The 22,380-nt window shown below is 38.4% G+C and overlaps 1 protein-coding gene across 1 annotated transcript in view; it reads left to right on the top strand.

The window, feature by feature from the left end:
- Positions 1–15,135, top strand: part of LOC115630687 (glyoxylate reductase/hydroxypyruvate reductase-like) — a 38,673-nt gene extending 23,538 nt beyond the window's left edge. The window contains exon 5 of the mRNA XM_030527336.1: positions 15,112–15,135. The gene's annotated coding sequence lies outside the window, so the exon portion shown is untranslated. The remainder of the gene's footprint in view (positions 1–15,111) is intronic.
- The last annotated feature ends 7,245 nt before the right edge of the window (positions 15,136–22,380 follow it).

Genomic DNA, 22,380 nt, shown 5'->3' with positions numbered 1-22,380 from the left:
TACCGACCTACACGTATGCTTTAAAAGTTAAATTTTGTTTGTTTTTTACTCGGGGCTATAAATTTAAACCCCTTTTTGTGTGTGCTCGGTTTTAGCCAAGTTTCGGGGCCAAGTTATGTGCCAGCAGGCGTCTAATTCTTTACGAACTTTTCTTGTCGGCTCTCTCGCAACGGCTGAGCGCGCTCAAGCGTAAGTCGCGCAAGGAAAAGGCCACGCACACACACACACACACACACATACATAGGCAGACATATGTATGTCCACACACATAGAGTGAGTGCGAGTGTGAGTGCGTTTGAGCATTTGCAGTTGGCTGCAGTTGATCAAAAATTCATTTTCACAAACTTGCCATAAAAATGCGAGTTTTATGCTAGCTTGTGCGTGTGTGTGTGTTCGTGTGTGTGTGTGAACGGAAGAACAAGAGTGTAGCAGCAGTCAGGATTGCAGCAACACGAGCAGGAGCAGCAGCAGCAGGAGCAGGAGTATCCAGTCAAGCAAACAGCCAACTAACACTTTGCCAGTGTTGCCAACAAAGCCAACAACTTACTTCGACTTTATTACTTACTTCGACTTACTTCGCGTCAACTTACCAGCGATCACGTGTCTTGTTGTTGTTGTTGATGATATTGCTGTTGTTGTTGTTATTGTTGTTCTTGTTGCTGGGCAGCGCTGCACGTCGACCTAGTCGACATGTCGTTGACAGCGTTGTTAACATTTTTATAAGCGAAAACTTTATGTGTTTTAGGGGGTCGCGTTCAGGGTTGCCTTAGCAATGTTTCATGCACACACACACACATACACACACACACACACACACACACACACACACACACACACGGAGACAGTGCATCCATAACTCCGACGCACGGTGCACGTTGCATATTGCACGCTGGCAGTCTAAAGTCAAAAGTTGCACTTAGACCCGTCACCATACATTCCATACACTGCCGTAGGAGTGGCACTGACGGTGGCGGTGGCAGTGCTAGAGGCCGTCGCGATGCCACCAACTCTGCCACATTTAGTGGCAGACAACACGTTAAAGTTTGTTGCCTGTCCGTTAGTCTCTGAGTCCATTTACTGCATTGCCGCACTATGGTCCTCAATTCGAAGCATTTTATGTAAAATGTGAATCGGTATACCAACGCAGTACTTCTCCCAAAAAGAGCAACTTAGAAGATCTAACTCAGATAATGTATGAGTTATGAATTAGCTTCTTAAAAGGGAAGCCAACTATCTTAATAAGAACGACATCAAAGGCAGGGCTACAGGACAGCAACAAAATACAAAGTCAGCTAAATAAAGTGCTAAAAAATGGTTCTAGAATCGCAATACTAATCTATGCGAAAAGGTATTTGTGAACCGTGTACGTTTCTTGCTGTCTAAAAGGTATAAAAAAAATAAAAGTATTTTATTAAAATTAATTGTTTTCTTCAGAACAAATGTCTTAAATGCGACAAACGTTGCGGAAAGTTCGACATTTTCCGTCCTTAAATCTGAGTTAAGCCACCTTTAAATATTGGAATTAATTGAAAGTGTCAAGTGTTAGAGTAATATTTCCCAAAATACATAGATTTTTATAAAACAAGCCTTATTCTGACCCCTCTTTGTGGCTTTTCCAATTTCTAAAGGCAAATTGACATTAGAGCGAATTTACTAAACGTTTTTATTGCGTCCATGGGTGGCACGAATAATATAAGAGCTGGAGTCTTTAAGCGACGCTTTTTATTTGAAATTTCCTAATATTGAAAATAAAACTTATATACTCCTATTTACTTTAAAGATTAATAGCTAAATACTTGGCTAATACGTCCTAAACGTATTTGTATATATAGCTAGTATTTAAAAAATTATTCGGATAGGTTCAAGGACTGAGAAGAGATTTCTATGCAGCTAGAAAATATGCTAATCTAGACTTCGTTTCTAATTCTACATTGATTTCTGTCAGAGACAGACTTACTATACGGTTTGAAAATTAACATTAATAACTAAGGAATTGAATTAATTACAAAGAGTCAGGAGAGATTTATTTATCAGCTATCAACTCAGTATTCGATTTATTTATTTATATATAATATTTTTTTGTCAATAAACAAAGACTGTCGACACTTAAGGAAGAGGCCAGGAAAGCCTAAGTAGGAGAAATCTAATTTAAATTGGCCGGAACGTTCCATAAGATTGTGTTAATCTTATACATACTTAAAAAGTTAATAATTGAGATTGTATGGTTATGCGCATTTTTATAAAATTATTACAAGGTACAAGGACTGAAAAGAGATTTCTACTATATGGCAGGCAAAAATTGCAATTCCACTTTTATCCAAAAGACACACACAGACATAAACAATAACTTGTGGTTGTAGAAAGGCACAGAAGAAGATTAAGACAGTAGAAATCCTAAGGTCGTCAATCGCCGTATCATTGAACATGAATTTGTATGCGCATTAGTTTTACATTTGTTCATTATATTTCTACATTTCTTGAATATGGATAAGGCTCTAGGCCTTGATTTATTTGGCAGCTCCAATTTCAGCCGATTTCGTTTCCAATTCCAGTCTTAATCCAAAGACAAGCTAACTTGGGCAGACGGCTTACTTTCCCTCAACACGCAGATATTCCTTAGATGGACCTATCATTTTTCTCATAGAAACTGAATACTGTTGTGGGAGTAGCTGCAGCTTCAAATGCATTTTCGAGACCATGGTGCAACGGCTTGTTAGCGAAAGTGTGGCACAATCCACATGCCTCCCCAAAATATTCGTCATGTCTGTAATTGTTGCTGCTTGTGTTGCGGCTGTTGTTGTTGCTGTTTTGACGGCATTACGTTTGCTTCTCCTTATTTTTTTTTTTTTTTTTTGGCCTATTGGCTTTTTGGTGGCGCGTCGTCGTTGTCGTTGTCGTCGTCGTCACCGCCATGATGATGACCTCATTCTGTCTGGGCTGTCTGCGCAATTTAATTTGCGAAACTATCTGTGTGCCGTTTTTTCCCTATTTATTCCCTTCCCCCCACCCACTACAAAGTTTGTCTGGCTGTGCAACATTGTTGCCATTCATGTTGTGGTTGTTGTTGTTGTTATTGGTGTTGTTGTTGTTGGTGCAGTCTAGGCTTTCTCGCGGCGACACCAAAAAAATGGTTGTGAAAAAGCTGGTGTTTTTGTATGTGCGTTTGTGTGTTTGCGCAAACAATGTGCAAACACACACACCCACACATCCACACACATATGGTCAGATGTTATCAGTCTGATCTGCAATTGCCGCGGACGAGCATTTGCATGTGCATTGAAAGGTGTGGGAGGTGGGGGGACCTGGTCGCTGTATCGGCGGATGGATCGTAATGTTTGGCCTGATGGCTCAGCACAGCATTAACAATGTTTGGCGAGGGCTGGAGGGAGGGGTAAACGAAAAGGGCGCCGTTGATGCTTTTGTCTACTTATGGTTTTGGTTTTTTGGTTTTTCCACATGACCCTGGAGGTTTATGCCCAAATTTAGTGCAGCATTGTTGGCAGCGAACATCGTTTTAAGCTGAGAACAATTTACTGAAAAATTGTAATTGACAGCTCCACAGGCCCCGAACTTCGTGGAGGCTAAAATGGCCCAAATAAGTGGCGGATTACGAACTGGCTGTGCATTCAACTGACCAAAAAAGCGAAAAACTCTAATCAGCGGCGTTTGTTGTGGAATTGCCTGTGGAAATGTGCTGACTCCGGCACTTAGCCCCTTCATGGCTTATTTATCTACTTTGTCAAATCGCAGGACACTTAACACTGACTCCTTTGGGCCTCCAGTTGCCTTTTAATTGATCGCAGTACGGTTTTTATTTCAACTTCACAGACAGCACTGGAAGTTTCTAAGTGACTTTAAATGGCAAATTAGTTGAATACATACTATATAAACGTTGTGGCTCAGACAAACACGGTCTTGATTTGCTGCCAATCTTTTGCTTTTATCAAATCTTAGTGGCGTAATTTAACAGTCTAGCATATTTTTGTGCAATTAAATTAATTTGTTTATATAATTGTATTCAATTGTTTTCTTGTTTTTTATTTTTAACAAATATTTTGTGAAACTCAAATAAAAACATAAATACATGTATAAAATAAATATATAAATTAAAATAAATAACCACACTGATAATTAACTGAAGACTTTTTTTTGCAACAACCCGGCTTTTGCCAGAGGAGAAGCATTAAGCAATCCGCCTCTTCTGCAACTGCCCGGCCTTAATAAGAACAAGAGAACGGTTTTTAGGAGTTAGCTTCCCCCTTAATCTGCGGCATTATCCAAGGTGGATGGATGTCAAATATGCGCAGACACGCAACAGAATCATCCAACAATGGACTGAATAGTTTTTACAATAAATTCATGTTACATGTAAAAGTTACAACAGGTGTAATGGTTTGCGGAAAAGAAAAATGTAACAGGTACAAGCATTTCCGATCTCATTTTCTTGATTAGCATTAATTGTCATGTGCGTCTGTAGGTTCATCTGTCCGTATGAGTACCGAGATCTCAGAGAGAGTATAAGAGCTACAGACATCAACTTTTTCTCACAAATGCCTTATATCCGTACGCAGGGCTCGGGGTATTTAAGAGATGGGTCCACTCTGGTCTACCATTCCTTTATTGTTTTCAAATTTTTATCCGATCTTGGCTACAATACCAATATTGTTTAATAAAATATATCCCCCAGTTGGAGTCTAAACAGTTTTGTTCAAAAAACAAAGAATTGAGTTAATTGGAGCTTACGTACTTTGGACTAAAATCTTTGCAGTAATAACAACAAGAAAGGAATGCTAAAGTCGAGCAGGCTCAACTATTAAATACCCACCAAAAAAAAAAATGTATTAAAAAAATTTAATTAAAAATGTAATTAAATTAAATATAAACAAGAAAAACAGCTGTACATATATTTACAATATCTAGAGAAAATAAAAAAAATTAAGAAAATTAAAAAAACAAGAAAGGAATGCTAAAGTCGAGCAGGCTCAACTCTTAAATACCCTGTACCACCCCACAAAAAAATAAATAAATAAAATTAAATTAATTAATTAATTAATTTAAACAAGAAATAAATTAATTTAATTAATTTAATTAACTAAATTAAATATAAAATATGCATGTATGGAATATTTTATACATACATTTACATCAGAATCGTGTCTATGCGTGTTTGTGTACTTGTACATATGTATGTATGTGTGCATTGGGCATGGTTATAAGGCTATAACTTTCTTTCTGATCAACCTATCATAATGAAACTTGGTAGACGGATATATAATTGGGGGGGAGTGGGGGGGGGGGGGGGTGCATCGGGAAAAATGAACAAACTCGTCCTTTCTCGATCAGGAGAATCTAGATACCAAGTTAAGTTATTCCAGCTCTTATACTTTCTGAGATCCTTGCGATCATACAGACAGACGGACAGACAGACGGACATGGCTATATCGACTCGGCTTGTCATGCTGATCAAGAATATATATACTTTGTGGGGTCTGCCACGCCTTCTTCTGTGTGTTACACGTACACTCGCACAAAACTAATATACCCTTTTACCTTTTGGGTACAGGGTATAACAATAATTTGACATCCAGCAGTTAACTTTCTTAGGCTCTGCCCGGGTAAGTTCGCTGGCCAGCGTCGCTGAATAATTAGATGTTTGGGCACCTCGAAATAAAATAAAGTTACTATATGTTTCAATGCTTTATTTTAATAGGTACAGGAACATCAGTGGCCCGCCTTCAGTGGCGCTGGGCAAACTTTAAATACTAAGCGACAATATGCCTTCGTGGCTGAACCTAGCCAGAAGTTTTTCTCTCTCTCTCTCTCTCTCTCTCTCTTTCTCTCTTTGCCTTGCCGTCCTTTTCTAGTGACCACATCATCTTAAAAAGGAAATGTAGAAATCATATCTAAGCTATAATTCAAGAAGAACATAATAACACATGTTTCATAAATGTTCCGAATTGGTCACAAGAATTAAATATCATTATATACATAAGAAGATGCAAAATATTTGCCAGAAAATACAAATAAATAATAATTTTGAGGCTCTGTAATGGATACCTTTGACTATCGCTGCGCGTTTTTGTGACTGCCGACCAACACTCCCAATACGTTAAAAGGTCGTTCTTAAAGGACCAATGGTCCACTGAAATGGTCATCATTTATTGGTTTTAATACGTGTCTGTCTGTTCTACTCAAGATTAGCTGTTTGCTGTCAATATATTATGAAATAATGACAGATATATTTCAAAAGGGCAGTCGGGCTAAAAGGCCGTGTAAACAAATAACTCGTTTGAACTGCTGTGTGGCTGTCGTCGATTTAAATATTTATTTGTTACATGTGTGAAGCATAAATACATTTTTTATGTGTGATATGTACATTTGTAAAATGCATGTATTTTGTATTTTATATTTTGTGTTGATGCCAACGAGCCGTGTAAATAGAATAACCCTTTAAAAAATGATTTTTGTTTACATTTGAAGCTTTTTTGTGATCAATATTCCACTATTTGTGGCAAACCTTTCAAGCACACGATTTATTGCGTTGGGTGTTTATTAAAAATATTTCACATTTTATGCAAATGAAATGCTCGATTGTTATCGCAAATTAAATTAAGAAACTTTTAATTTATTTGTAAAGCGGACAAAAAGTTTAAGCAAACATCGTCTGCTCGCATAAAAAAGCTGGCGAAATTGAAATGCGAAATGTTTGGCATTTATTAAATGTTAATATACCAATTAAACATTCTGAATGCTGCTGCATCGGCACAAATTTTTAAACAACAACAGCTACAAAAACAACAACAGTAATAACAACTACAACTACGACTGCAACTGCAACCAACAGTGACACATTGAAAAATGCAATTAAAATAAATACATGCGTTAAAAGCAAAATAAAATGCTGTTATTGGTCAGCCTTTCACCTCCAACTTGGGGGACATTAATTTGATTTAGCAGCCAGTCCGTTGCACAATTGCAATGCGATTCGCTTTATCGGGTCGAGAAAGTTCGCTCTGTAATTTGAGACACTTATTTATCATACAGAAAGCATTCGTTGGCGGGGGGTCGTTGTCATTCCCCTGCCCATAGCTGGCGCCTTTTAAATCAAAAATTTTTGAAAGTCCAACCTCGCAAGACATTCAAATCAAATTGATGGCCCTTTGGCTGTCGCAGTATCTTCTTACCAACGGCACAAATTTGCAAATTTAGTTAGTTAATATTTTTGCCAAAGCTTAGCCAATTGATTGAGTGGAGAATTATTTATAAGCACGGGCTTGGCACTCACTGCGATCTGCACTGTATTTTTCTATTTCTATACAGCACCAGCGATTGAATGGTTGGAGTAAACTCTTGGAGTGCTGAACTGACTAACTGAGCCAGGTCAGAATCCTCTAGAATTATGGCAATGAGTGGCTAACAATCACTAAGTTGCCTTTTAGAAAATACAAATAAAACCAAGGCTAAGGAACTGAATTAGGGTATCACGGCACAGCTACTCATTAGCTTCTGTACCCTTATGGGAATAATGTACGGGCCTGGAATATAACCCTAATCGATAGTAGCGCTTTTTGGCTTGGCATAAACGGGGTTTGTGCAGCCAATAAGCCAATACAGGTATTTTAAATTTATGAACCTTTAGAGCTCGCACTAACCTAGATGTTAAGTAAAATCATTCAATTTTATCTTTAAATAAATATATGTCTATTTATTAAGCTATTGAAAAGAGAATGCCTTAGCAAACTCTGTTGTAGCTTTTATTCTTTTTTACATATACTTGTAGTACTTACTTACATATAATCATTACGGTAAAACTTTTCCCGGTCTCAGGTGAATACAAGTATTGTTTCGAAGATTGGCGGCTCCTGCTCTTCAACTTTCGAATACCTGTGCGTTTATACGGACAGACGAACACATCTAAAACGACTCGTACTATCAGAGGTATCAAGGATATATATATATACTTTGTGGGGTTTGCCACTAAGCCTCCATTTGGTATAAAAACTAACCGATTTCCTTCGGCTACAGGGTATAAACAGTGCCAAAAAACTACAGTTAAGGTATACTGTCATTAACTTAAATTATTAGGCGTTTGTTCATTTTAAAGGAGAATCGCATGAGAATTATAAATTACGGGTGTTGGTTTAAATCTAGTTCAGTATTTGAAAATAAATCATAAATTATAACCAAATTCTACGTATACGACATGGAAAAATGAATAGAAAAAGAATGAAAGAAAACAAAACTTTACTCACAATCGCACAAAATATAAGGCGAAAAGCGATACCAATTGGAGCTTAAACTTATTTGCTCCAAAGCCAATAAATTGTTTTTCCTTTTGTGTTCCCAAAAAGATCTTAGTAAAGCCGATGGACTTATTTATTTGGGGCTGGTATATAAAATCTAGGCTGTTAAAAGCCTTTTGTTGATGCTTCAACAAGTTGCTGATTGAAAATAAATAAAACAACATTTTGCTTACAGAAATTATTAACAATTTATTTATTTCAAATAAAAAATACTCAAAAAGAAGAATTTGAAATCGAATCTACTTAATTCAAACTTAGCTGCGGCATCGTTGGCTCCAAGCTCGAAAGCAAGTTACGATTTGTTTATGTAAATCTGCTCTCTCGATTCATTTCTAGTTCCAATAATCGTGTGTTGAGATAAGACAACAAAAAATATGCAATTTAGTAAAAAGACATAATTTATGCAAATGCTTTGACATTAAAAGCATGCCTTGAAGAAGCATTTAAACGATTCCATTTAGAAGTTGACGATATTGCGGTCGCATTTCTAGGGGCACAATTTGATTTTATTTGATTTTTATACACATTCCCTAATTGTAAAAGTTTTAAATGCATAGTTTATTTGGCACACACGCTCAACATTTCCAGCCAACAGAGGAGGAAAAAATAATAAAGAAATAATTGTGCGTGTGTTGCATATATTTCCGTTCTCGTTGTCGCTTCAGACCCTATACTATACTAATTTATAAAAATTATGGCCCGGCGTTGGCATTCCTGGCGTTGTCATTGCCTGGTACTATCAATGACACCAGCAACAACAACAAAAGCCTCCACACATGCCAAGGCATAATCGCAGCAGACTTACGAGTATAAAAGACACCCACGCAGTCGTCCCAAGCAGCAGCGTGTAACTGTAAGACAGAGAGACAGACAGGCAGACAGACAGACAGACGCACATAGCAAGAACAAGAAATTACATACTTGGCCGCTCCTTAGGCCAAAAGCCTTTTGAATAAATATATCAAGTAAAAATATCTCAAATTTCAATGCACATTTAAAAGAAGAGGATGAACAGAAAGAATGAAAGACGAAAGAAAAAAAATGCTAAATACAAAATTCGGCCTGCTGGCACACATTTTGTGGGCCCTGCCCAGCTCAGTCCCAATCCCAATCCCAGCCCCAGTCTCAGTACCAGTCGCAACCTTAGCCTCCGCCGCAGCCGCAGCCTCAGCCTCAATCTCGGCCCAACCCAGCCAAAGGAAGTTGCAATGATGATGACGACAGTGACTATAAAGGCGACTTTGTTGTCGTTGTTGTTGTTGTTTCTGTTTTTGTTGCTGTTGCTGTTGGTGGCGTTGCTGGCCGGGGTCGTGTGTGTGCCGCCCATCAAACAAAGCTGCTAAAATGGTAGGAAGTCCAAATGTATCTTTGTATCTCATTTTGAGTATCTCTAAATATGCATATGTATGGGTATGGGTGTGTGCTCTGGCTCTGTATGTGTGTGTGTGTGCGTGTGTGCATGTGTGTGCATAATGCGTGTGCCGAGCCTGTGAAACCGCAAAGAGCCACGACGATGTTGAACTGTAAAACTCAACTGCAGAGCTCATTGTGGCGGCCCAGGCTTACAATCTGCCACAGTCTGACAGTCTTAGTGTCTGACTGCTGCCTCTGCCTCTGCCACTGCCTCTGCCGCAGTCGCTGCTGCCGCCATTGCGTTCACTTAGTCAGCGGCGCACTCATCAACACACAAACCGCAACGTGTCCCATTTAAGCGAATAAAACGAAAAAAAAACACACACATACTTTACCAAAGCGGAAAGGAACCCAAAATAAGGAGCAAGCATATGAGTATGAAGCAGAGCGGGGCAGTACAGTAAAAGCTATCATGGGACAGATTTACAATGCCACATCAATCTCAAACAAAAATGAACATTAAAACAGTTTCTTGTGAATAACTGACTTGTTAATGAGCAACATGCAGCTAAGCAGAACATTTGACTCCTAAATGGGGTCAAATTAAGAGCATGTTTGAAGAAATAAATATGTACAAATATCTTACTTGAAATCCCTTTACAAACTCACTGCTCTTGACCCCAAAACAAGAAAAACTAGGACACAATTTTTTTTTTTTTTTTAATAAAATACTGCAACAAATCAATCTATTTACAGAAATCTTCCTTAATTGACTGCTGTTTTGGCGATTAACCGAGAACTCAGTGGAACGTTTGACCCCAAAATGAGAAAAACTACGCTACAAAATCAATTTATTTACAGAAATGTTCCCTAACCGACTACTGTTTCAGCGATTAACATAGAACTTAGTGTAACATTTGACCCCAAAATGGGGAATGGGACTACCCTAATCCTATACGATTCTTTCAATTATATGCAATTCATTAGACAGTCTTTGTTTTATTTATTTGCTTAGTCAGTTGTATGTCACCTAAGGCATTAGTTGAGATATTTTAGTTTCTTTAAAATAGAAATGGCTTAATTTAGTAGAAGATATTGGATTATTAAGTGATATGTTATTTAAAAGGAATTCTCCTATCTCCTAAAACTCTTTATCCCCCATTTTCTGTTCCTTACGGCTATTTACTGTTCTTTCTGTGATATATAAATACTTTGAACCTCTTTACTATTGAAAGGAATGTGACAGTTCAGTAAAGAACGATCAAAGAGTGTTTTTTTTAAAGCCTATACATTGGGTTATCACTGTATCTGCCGTAAAAAAAATAAGATAGTGGAAGCCAACTAACTGGTGGGCCGGCTGGATGGCTGTATGACTGTATGGCTGTATGAGTGGCGGGCTAGCTGGCTGACTCGCTTGCTGGCTATATCGTTATAAAGCATGGCTCGGCGATATCCTTGAGTGCCGGCGAGTGCTAGTGTGCCAGGCCATTAGCCGCAAACGAGAAATGAAGATTATCTAAAAGATACATGCGACGAAACGAGCGAGTGGCGACCAACAGACCAACCGACCAACCAACCATCCAACCAGCGTCCAACGGCCAACAGCCAGCAGCCAGCAGGCAACGACGCGTCGTCGAGGAAGTTTCATTACAAGGGAAATTTTTGTTTTGCTTTGTTGTTGCGCTCGTGCGTTGTCTTTGTCCGCTTGACATTGTTGTTTATGTTGTTGTTGTTGTTCTTGTTGTTGCTACTGCTGGTGTCCGAAATGTAACTTATGTTGCACCACCAGCACCAGCACCACCACCACCACCAGCACCAGCAACACATTTCGCATGCATTAGTCGCGGCTCGGCCTTAAAGTCTCACAGCCCCGCCTGCCCGCCGCCCACCTCTGTGCGTGGGTGGATTTTTGTGTGGCATTGAGGCGCCATTGTTTGGCGGCCGCATGGCATAGTTTCACACACACACACACTGACACACACGCCTAGTTTCTAGCTTGGTTACAGTTACACGCCGTCGGGCAGACAATGGCATAGAAAAGCAGCACCACCAGCAGCACACGTTCGCAACAAGATGCAACATACGTGTAGTGCAACACACGAGCTGGAGGTCTTGCCACTAGAGATGGGTGTGCGATGATCTAAAATAGATCGTTATTCACACACAGTCCCCACAATAAAAGCTGAACAGAAGGACTGCCATCAAATCAAAAGGGAGCAGGGTTACATTACTTTTTAAGTGCGGTCCGAAATCAAATCGCAGGACAATGTGCTCGTTTACGACACAGGACATTAAGTTGTGCGGCTATTTGTGGAAGTGCTCAAGAGGATAGATTCAAAATCTTTCTCATTATATACATACATACTCGTATGTCTTAAGGGCTTTGGCGCAGATCGGCTGTACGGAAGCAGATAAGCAATCAAGTTTATTTGAATAACAAGAATACATATGTCTGTATACTTAGCGAGTTCTACTACGCCTTCTTAGTGATATTGCACAAAAACTAAACGAATTATTCTCCAGGAACAGAAATGCGAGCAAACTCAACTACATGCGGAATGTTCGTCGGACTAAGAGTATTGGATACTCTTTGAAAATTTAATTAGTTTGTTAACTAATTTGATCACGCACCCATCGCTATGTGCCAGACAATAGATTGAACGCCTCCTCATGTTGCCATTGCAACTGCTGGACTGACGCTTGCCTTGTGGCCAACTGGCTATATCTGAGCAACCTGCCTCTGCCCGGACACCGAACGAACCAACCGACTGACTGACAGACAGACCGACAGACTGGGTAGCTGCCTGCCTGGCTGGCTAGCTGGCCAGGGTGCACTGTGCATAATTGTTTTATTAGCCACATTTGCCTAAGCCAAATCCGTGCCATACTTGCAAAAACAAGGCTACTATGCATGTATGTTGTTGTCTGCGTTTGTGTGCGTGTGTGTTGCGTATCTGGCAGATATGCGCGTATTGTTACAGTTTTTGCATTTTGCCCACTGGCTTTGTTAACAAACTAGGCTAGTACGCTATGCGAGCATTGCAGCAGGAGGAGGTTGAGGAGGAGGAGGGAAGGAGGGAGCGGAAGTTCAACTACACATTTGATAGCCTGGCAATGGGACGACACATTCGCATGCCACTCACTTCTTTGAAAAACTAGACAGACAGAGAGACAGACATGCAAATATACACACAAAATTACATACACGTACATATGTACAGACATACATACCTACTCTAGCTATGGAAGAGAAATTGTGGAGCTTGTTTTGTTTAGAATTTCGAATTAGACAATCAAATTTTGCATGCATTTCTAAAGAAATATTTGGTTTTCAAAGCATAGACATGTTTTGGGTTTTCAATTAATCCCAAAATTGAGGTGAGAAATATGGCAACTACGAGTATGTTCGGATACAATGTACCACCACCACCATCCCTTATATTTGTGGCATTCTGAAGCAAATCAGGAAGCAAAACAAAAGCTTTTAAGAAACTGCACATCGAACATGTTCTCGTTTTCCAAAACTAATTAAATGGTATTGTCGAATAGAAACCAACGCCTACAACTATTTTCTTGAAGTTGACCTCGTTAAAGAGTTCACCCCTAAAAAAATACAAAATGTACTCAGATATAAGCGTATAAATAAATAAATCGAATCCACTGCACCCTATTTAATGTAGCTTTATTAATAAGTAGTTTAGCTAATTTATAAGTACATACCTCTACTTCTATTCTTCAACTAATTTAATATTCTTGTACAACTGAAATTTCTTGTCGTCTATTTAAAGTAATATTACCAAAGTTTTATTTGTGCTAGCTATAAATAAATTGATGAAATTGATTTCCGTAGCGTGACAGAAACAAAACTTCCCCACAACATTAAAGGTTTCTTCGTTGGTTGGTTCCTTCCTTGTTTCCAGTATGAGAAGGTTTTTAAATTTAGAGGAAATTTGTTACCATTTACTGTTTCTGCTATTTTGCAAAAGCACGCCCTTAGAAAAACAGTAATAATAACGCATAATAACTGTTTCAAGCTCACTTTTTCAGTGTTGTGCAAGTTAAGTCTTAAGTCTCACTTTAAATTGAGCCCTTCAGAAAAATGTTGTATCTTTTCCCAGCCATTTAATATTATTTTCGCACTATAATATTCTTCACTTAATTAAAAACTGATTGCTTTTCATATGCATATAATAATTGTATGCCATCTTCGAAACTTTGAGCCCACAACGGGAACTCAAATTGCTCACAATTTATATTCAAAACATATCTTAGAACAATTTAAAGTACGAATAAAGCATAATAAGCATAAAGGAAGGCAGTACTTTCCAGTATACTTGTAAGTGAATTGCAATTCAATTCGCGTCGAATTTATATACAAATTGGAAATTGGAGTCACATCGCGGCATGATACATTGTGATAAAAAAAAAATCGGTTGATTCGAGTCCACTTCAAATTCGGGAAGGGAAATACTTGTTAAGACTATTTTCTAAAACAATTGTGCAGACTTGAAACGTTAACCAATTTCAACTCCGCAAAATTTATCGACTTGACATTTTTAGATATTTTCAAAAACGGAAGCACTTTAAGCCGTAAAGCTGATTCATTTGAGTAGATTTGGATTTTGTACCAACATTGATTCCTCAATATTGATTGAATTCTGGGACGGGATTACTTTTTAACCATTTGCGAGATATGCAGTATTTATCAGATTCGATTTTGCGAATTGTGGTATAATTTAGATTCGGCAAACGGCAAATTTTAAAATGTATGCCAATTTCGATTGTGCAAATAAGTAATATAGCTTCGCTTACCAAAATCAATTCCACATATTTTGAATGAGTTCGAAAATGTTAAACTGTATAGCTGAATCACTAGTCGAGACTTGTCCGCAAACTTTGTTCAAATTCAGAAACGGGAGAAGGCCAATAGTTTTGCCAAAGTTCATATTACGTTTTAAACTCAACTTTTTGTACATTTTTATTGAAATTATAAAGTAAATTAGAAAATGTATTTATACTTTTTTCCTCACAAATGGCTATAAGTCTAAGTGTCAGCAAAGCTCACCCTGAATGAATTTGTATTTTAAATTGTATTGAAAGTTTTTCATAACAAAAACATATTTATATTTCAAGTTCTTTTTTTTTCAGTTTTACGATTCTACTTGGTTTGGAGCAAACAGCACTCTTCTATTTTATTCCTCTTCAGCCAATAGTTTACCTTACTGTATGCAATCAACTCTGTGAACCTTGATTTGGTCCTCCTTAGGTTTAATTGGATTTCCGTGCGCTACTTTTAATTGGATTTGCTCCCCAGTTCTCACACCTCAAAACCTGTCTGGCATGCTACTTATAGTTCAAGACTCATTACACTCCACTCTGTTCGCACTGTTTACTACTAATCTTCTCACGCAATCTCTCGCTCTCTCTCTCTGTCTCTCTTTCTCCCTCTCTCTAGCTGTACACATTTGCCTTCCACAAGAGAATATCTATAAAACGGACGAAATCAATTTTGCTTGCTTCAATATATCTTTATTAGAAGAAAGCACAAGTCTGGGTTTATCAATAAAAACTAATGCATTCAATATGCTACAGTTTTTATTACCGCACATTTATGGTAAGTGTTGTGCTGCTTTGTTGGCATGCATGTTATGTTGGTTGTTGGCGTCATAAAAGAAAACTGCATGCTTTAAAGCTATTGATATAAAGTCTTTCATTGAAGTTGTTAACACTCTGCCCACTTCCCCCCACCCAGCACCCTGCAGCCAGCACCTACCACTAAGCTCGCATCGTCAATTTAAGTTTGGCCGCTGCTTCAATTTAAGTTTACAGAAAGCGATTTAAATTTGATTTATTGCTGACGCTGCTGATGCTGCTGCTGCTGCTATTGCCGCCAGTGTGTACATATTTGTATGTGGAGGCCACCAGGAAGTCAGCTGTTATGGATATACTACTATACGTGCATACAACTACATATGTACATATGTGTGTACCTGCATATTGTGCGCACATATGCACACACAGATGTACATACATATGTGTGTGTGTAGCAGAATGTATTTTCATATAAAATATAGCTATCAACTGGGATAGTAAGCGAGAGCAAAAATTGGAAGTGTAGCTGATGCTGCAGCACATAAAAAAAATAAAATAAAATTAAAATGAGAAAAGAAGAAAGAAAATTGAACACTGCATATAAAAATGTCCGTACATACATACATATGTACATATGTATGTGTATGTAGAGGAGATAGCGCGTAAAAAGCGCATAAAAATACATAACTATGTACTCACCAATAAAAAAATAAGAACGGGAAAAGTCGATGTCGATGTCGGTGGCGATGACGATGCTCGGGCGCTGGTGATGATGACGAAGTGGCGGCCAAAGCGTTTATGCTTTGATCAATCAAGCGTCAAAAATATTGCCGATATGCGCGCATCGCCTGCTGACGCTTCATACTGCCCCCCAATGGTATATGGACGGTCTATGGATAGCTGTGTGTGTTTGTCGTTTGTTGTACGTACTTGGAAGCCAGCGTCAGATCCGTACGGATGCAATTATAAGCATTTCCACGTGCCGCTTCATTGAGCGCCACCTTCGTTCGTTCGCTCGCTCGCGGCTTGACGTTGAAAATTATTTTGGCACAAGCTCGAGCGCTCGAATGGGCAACGGTTTGTGAGAGGTGGGGTAGGGGGCTGGTGAGCTGGAGAGCTGGGCGGCGGTTCGAATGACCGCGCTCTGAAGTTGACTGCTGCCGCTTCCATGCTGTTGCTGCCACTTTTCTGCTGCAATGCCGTTGTAGCTAAATAGAAATTTATTGCCCAAGTGCAACGCCCACTCCTGCAATGGACTAGGGCGTTAGCTAACAACAACAACAACAACAATAACAGCAGCAGCAGCAGCAGCAGCAACAGCGGCTGCCACTTTAATGAAAGGGAAAGAAGCACGCTTGAGTGTGCATCGGCGTGCTGTTGCTCGTACAGTCCTATAGCTGTAAGCGAGAAATTTCAAAACTAATATTTTCATCCACGCATTGCCCATTTTTATGGTTCACATTAAAACTAATTGCTTCACAGAGTACGATTACTCGCATACTATACTATGTATTTCTTTGTTACTCACGAAAATCAATTCAATGTTTTATGTTGATTTGAAAGATTATTGCTTATGCGTATGAAAATGTTTATGGTATGTGCGTGTGCGCGTGCATGTGTGTGTCTGTGTGTGTTTGCATAACGAATCGGAAGATTTTAGAGCTACAAAGGGGGGTGCTTTCAAATAATGGTTTTGCTGATAAGTCGAGTGACAAAGTGCGGCCGAATTTTTACAACTTCTTGGGCTGCTCAAGTGTACAAATACATTTGAAATTCAATCAAACCATAAAAATGTTGTTCGTGTAATCCCAAAATGTAGACAAATAATGAATACAAATTGTACATATTTCAATTCTAATTTAAATTATGTTTTATTGAGCTTTTTATTAGAGTAACACACTATTAAGACGAGCGATAAAGGCATTAAGTACAGGCACATTTTTACAACTTTTTATGCCGCTGAAAATCCATTCGTAATGATAACAATTTCCAATTTAAATGATGCTTTACTCGGAAAATTATTTTGAAAAAACACTAGCTTATTAATATTTATGTTTCGAACTTGTGGCTATAATATATTATATGATTTTTTATTATTTATTTTCTCATAAAAAGTTGTATGGAGCAATTGCTTCTTTCTGAAGAGCAGCCTTCAGTTTCGGATGAAACTACAGGAGGAGAATCACTATTGAAGCTCAAGTACCAACGGTACTAAAGTAACTTGAGATGTGGGAGGCGAAAGGTAAAATTTAAAGAAAGAAAAGAAACAATTTCTTGGCGGAACAACTAAAATTAAAAGCGTACTCATGATTTGGTTGTAGAAGAATTACTTTCGGAGTCTATATTATAGAAAAGCGGAGTATTATTGTGATGTTTTTAGTTATTATGTACATTAAACATTAGTAATAAAATATGTAAAAAATATGTAAAATATGTATGTATATATAAAATAATATTTAATTTGTTAAGATCTTTGTTGTGGTTCGTAATGTTACTAATGTAACCCTCGCATGTGGCACGGCGTTTATCACGACAGCTGCTATCTTAGAAAGCGCTCTGATTTACACCTCATCAGCAGCTGCAGGAAATATGTTCCCATAAAAAAACGAGATGTGTAAATATTTAACTCAACTTTAAACATTATTTAATTTAAAACGGATATTGTTAATTTGGTTTGATTTGTTACCTTTTGGTTTACATACAAGTTTTATTATTTACATTGTTTTTAAGCCATAAAATATGAAATACATTTGTGTTTATGTTTTAGTTTTTTCTTATTTAATGTTAAATAAACATTTATTAATTGCTGCTGAACTGGTGCAAATTATAAGCCCATGAAAACAATGGCAACAATCCCTTTAGGTATGCTACAAATTTTGCAAGAATTTCAAGCCGATTAATTGCAACTCTGCACAGTGGCCCATGAAATCTCTCTATTTCAATACTCTACCTCCGGAAAGAGGAGTAGACGTTTGGAAGCTTATAAAAAGTAGGGCACTTAAAACCGACTTGCTACCACAACAAGCTAACTAAACTATACTCTACAATGATTAATTTAAGATTCTAAAGATGCAGTTTGTGTTTCTCTCCCAAAAAGCGATACAAATATGTGATGGCGCTTACATAAATAGCATTTAATTTAAATAAAAACAATTCAAAACAAACTCGAAAACATACATGTACCCATGGCAACAAGAGAGAGCATCCATAATCCCAGACTGTAGAACTCCTCGTCTCGTACAACAACATCCTGCCCGTAAGTAAAACAAAAATAAATACACGTAAAATATTATTTTTATTGATTGTTATTAAATAAATTTTTTTAATCAATATGCAAATATGCATGTCACCAAGCTCTAGTAATGGGCGCTGCCAAGATTTCTTTCAAGAGTTCTTATACACGTCCATATACCATAAATACTTTTTCAATCAAAAATCGTTTGTCTGATTGTTATGTTCTCAACATGGGGTTATCAAGTAGCGAGGAAGTGTGGATGCATGTTTAATAAATAAAATGAAAATAAAATGTTGTTTTTTATAGGAAAAACGAATCATACAGGAAACTAATTTACTTCCGTTAGCGTAATATATCTAAAATATAGTCCAAAGAACTTTAGCTAACTAAGCGGTATTTCCACTCCTTATCGTTTGGGGCAGCACTTTCTTAGCAGATCTCACTGCTTTTCACGTATAATTTCAAAATCGTTGGGTATTTTTCCTACATTTTGACAAGAGCTTGAAGCTTTTGGCAAAAGGGCGGTTTGTTTAGACGAGACCAAAATAATCCGATTTCAGTTGGATGGTGACGAATACTACTGACCATATTGTATGTCGCTTTTGTATTCCATGCCATTATCTCGTTGTTTGTTATTGCTCTTATCTGGGCTATTAATCTAATTGTTAATAATGTTATTGACACGGAAGGTGTTGTTAGTTACTAAGTATGTAAGTATATAGCCGATTGGGGTTTATTGGTTGATCGATCTTACGCTTGGTTTCTAATTTGGTTAACTATTCCTGCGAACTATTCCTGTCTTTACATTTGGTTAGATATGTTTTTCGTCCTTATTTTGAAACTAATTTATATCGCCACATTAAGTAATTGTGGATTTAAAATACCGTGCTCTGCTTTTAATCATTATGGTTTTTTGTGCCATCAAATTATGTCTCTGGCCGGACTTAAAGCACATAGAGAACTTTGTTTATTAAATAATTTACACATCCTGCAATCATTTGGGATGATTTCGTAGATCTATAGCCATTCCCAGTTCAGACAGTATTGTATGTGTATGTGATAAACTAATATCATTAATACAAATCAATACACTTTTTTAAATCAACAAACAACTTACCATTTGCAAATATTTCCAGACCGCTGTTGTTCCAAGCCTCTGCGAGTACTCGCGTATACTATTTGAGAATCCTGAAAATTTGCGGTAGCAAGTTTTGACTGTTTGTGTGTGTGTACGTATGTGTATTTTTGTGATGCAACTTTCCACAACACCCAAAGAGGTATTGCATCATGGTATGCGTTAGCCCATTTTTTTGTTGCCTGAGTGGCCACTCATACGAGTATATGCCGGCGGCGAGCAACAACATGGCCGGGCTTCCCCAGTAGGCCTATGCTGCCATGTTGTTGTAGTCTTTATGTTATACTACTATGTGTTACATGTTTGTTTGTATGTATGTATACTTATTGTTGCTGTTGGACTATTATGTGCCCGGCGTGGCGCATAATGCAGCTAATCTAGGGAATTAGGTAAAGAGCTGACAAAAGGCAAACAAGCGCGCAACTTGCATGCCAAAAGTGTCTGTTGTTGCTGTTCATGTTCATGTTCTTGCTGTTGCTGTTGTTGTTGTTGCAAGGAAGGCGGGCGGGCAGGCAGGCAGGCTGGCAGACAACAACGTTGCAATTTTGTACCTTATATTACGTTACGCAAAGTAACTCGAAAGTCGTTTAAGCGGCTGGACGACGCACAGCAACAATGAATTGAAGGGCCGGGAAGGGTACGAGATGGCGAGGACGACGCGTCGGCAGAGGCAGTGGCAGTGGCGATGAAAACGTAGCGCCTTAAGTGACTCAGACTCGCGCTTATCGCAACGAAATGTCCTTTTCGGGAATTACGCACAAAAGCGGCAGCTAGAATGAGATGAAAAGAAAAGAGCCATAAGAAGTAGTAGTAGAAGAAGATGAAGAAGAAGAAGCGTAAGTGTGGCAAAGCAAAGCGAAGGTAAGCGAATTAAAAAAGTAAACTGCAGACAGAAAGACATTCAGGCTGGCAGGCAGGCAGACAGGCGGCAAAGTAAATTAAACACCAGGGAGACTGCGATACAGACAGCTTAGAAAGTATGTGGACAAATCAAAATTACACTTATTGCTAAGAAAACAACCAAACATAATAAACATATTGAATCGAATCGAATTTATCGTTTTAGAGAGGTTTATTCTTTGTCTACAATCATTTTTTTTATGGTTTTAATACTTTTACATTACAAATTGATCCAGTTTTTGGATCACAGGGTCACAGGCTGATGCCACTAATCCTTAATGTTTTTGGCTAAATCTACAAAGTAGCGACACTTGCCAACAACTGAATTTTTGCAAAATTGCCGCTGCAGACTGGACCTATAGACTGGATAAAAAGTCGTGTTTAAAATATGGCTCTTACTATGAAGCCGATCTAAGTCGATGATGATAATTTGAGTGCACAAATGTCCGAATTTATATTTGCTTCGTTTTTATGACTATTTTTACACGAATTGCTGTCATTTTGCGATGTTAAAATCTTTTCTTCTGAATTTTTAAAAATCGTCCTAAAATGAGCATTAAATTTGAAGCAAATAGCTTGAATGTAAATCATAGTCTACTACCAGCATAATATTTGAATAAAGCACTGTTGCAAACAAGACTTTTGTAGAAACATGACTAAATCGCATTTGCTCTTAATATTGCGCTCAAATTATTGCTTAACCCTAGCTTAGTTTTAAATGTTATTTACTAAATACTCGCATTTACAACAAATGCACGCAAATATCTATGCAGTTGAACCTTTTAGCAAATGTACATTGAAAAACAATAAAAGAAACTTCCAGACAGACCGGCATTAAGGCATTGTGAAAATACTTATGCGGATTAGTGTGCACACAGAGAGCCAAGCCATGGCAAGCCAGTCTGATAAGGCGCTAAGACGAAGAGCTAGCTGTGTGGCAGGGGAGGAGACCGCAGAGTTGAGCCGCGCGGCGGCAGCGTAGAAAATCTTTTAAAATGAAATCACTTTTAATGAGTCATTCAAGTGGCATGAAGGCGAGCAGTCAGCCAAGCAGTCGGGCTGGCATTAGAGTGGAGCCTGGAAGCATCGCAGCCAGGCAGTCAGCAAGGCAAGTGGCATAAAAATAATAATTTTTACAGCGCAACAAACAAAACAAAACTGAGGCAACAGCAACAGCAGCGGCAGCGGCAACGGCAACGGCAATGGCAACAACAGAAAAAGTGATGTAGGAAGACAAGGCAATAATAATTTCGCGTACGGACAGTAGTGCAGGAAGCGGCAACCGCCGCCGCTGCTGCCGCTCGCAGGAAACGGCAGCAACCACTGCTGTGAGAGCAACAAGTTGCAAGCAGCTCCTCCGGCCATTTCACTTTGCTTTTCATTTTATTACTAATTTTTTCTACTACTCGCTATTCTCTAGCACTTTCAGAGTTTGCAAATTATAACGAAGAGGCGGGCAGGCAGGCGAAGGGGCGACCAGAAAACCCAAGCATCCAACCAACGAACCAACCAACCGGTTGGCGCCGCTCTTGAGGCCGTGGGCGTTCGGTTTTGGTTGTCCGCTTGGCAGCTCCAGTGCTTGGATTGCCTGCAATAGACATTTAATGAAACGAAACGACAACAAATTGTTTAAACATTATTTGCGCTTTCATATTTCAGCGCTAGACGTTTCCTTTTGCCGTTTCCTCCTCCTGCTCCCCCAACCACCCACTTCCTACCCAACAACTTTTTTGCGGTGCTGGCCTTTCTTTTTTTCCTCTCTTTTCCTGTTACTGATGCTGTTCTTCATCTTGTTGCTGTTTTTGTTATTGTTGTTGTTATATTATTAATAAACAGACATTACAAAGCAAATAATGAGCGTT

This window comes from Scaptodrosophila lebanonensis, unplaced genomic scaffold, assembly GCF_003285725.1.
Source record: "Scaptodrosophila lebanonensis strain 11010-0011.00,11010-0021.00 unplaced genomic scaffold, SlebRS2 tig00001410-arrow-pilon, whole genome shotgun sequence".
NCBI lineage: Eukaryota > Metazoa > Arthropoda > Insecta > Diptera > Drosophilidae > Scaptodrosophila > Scaptodrosophila lebanonensis.
This window is presented reverse-complemented; position numbering and strand designations above follow the sequence as displayed.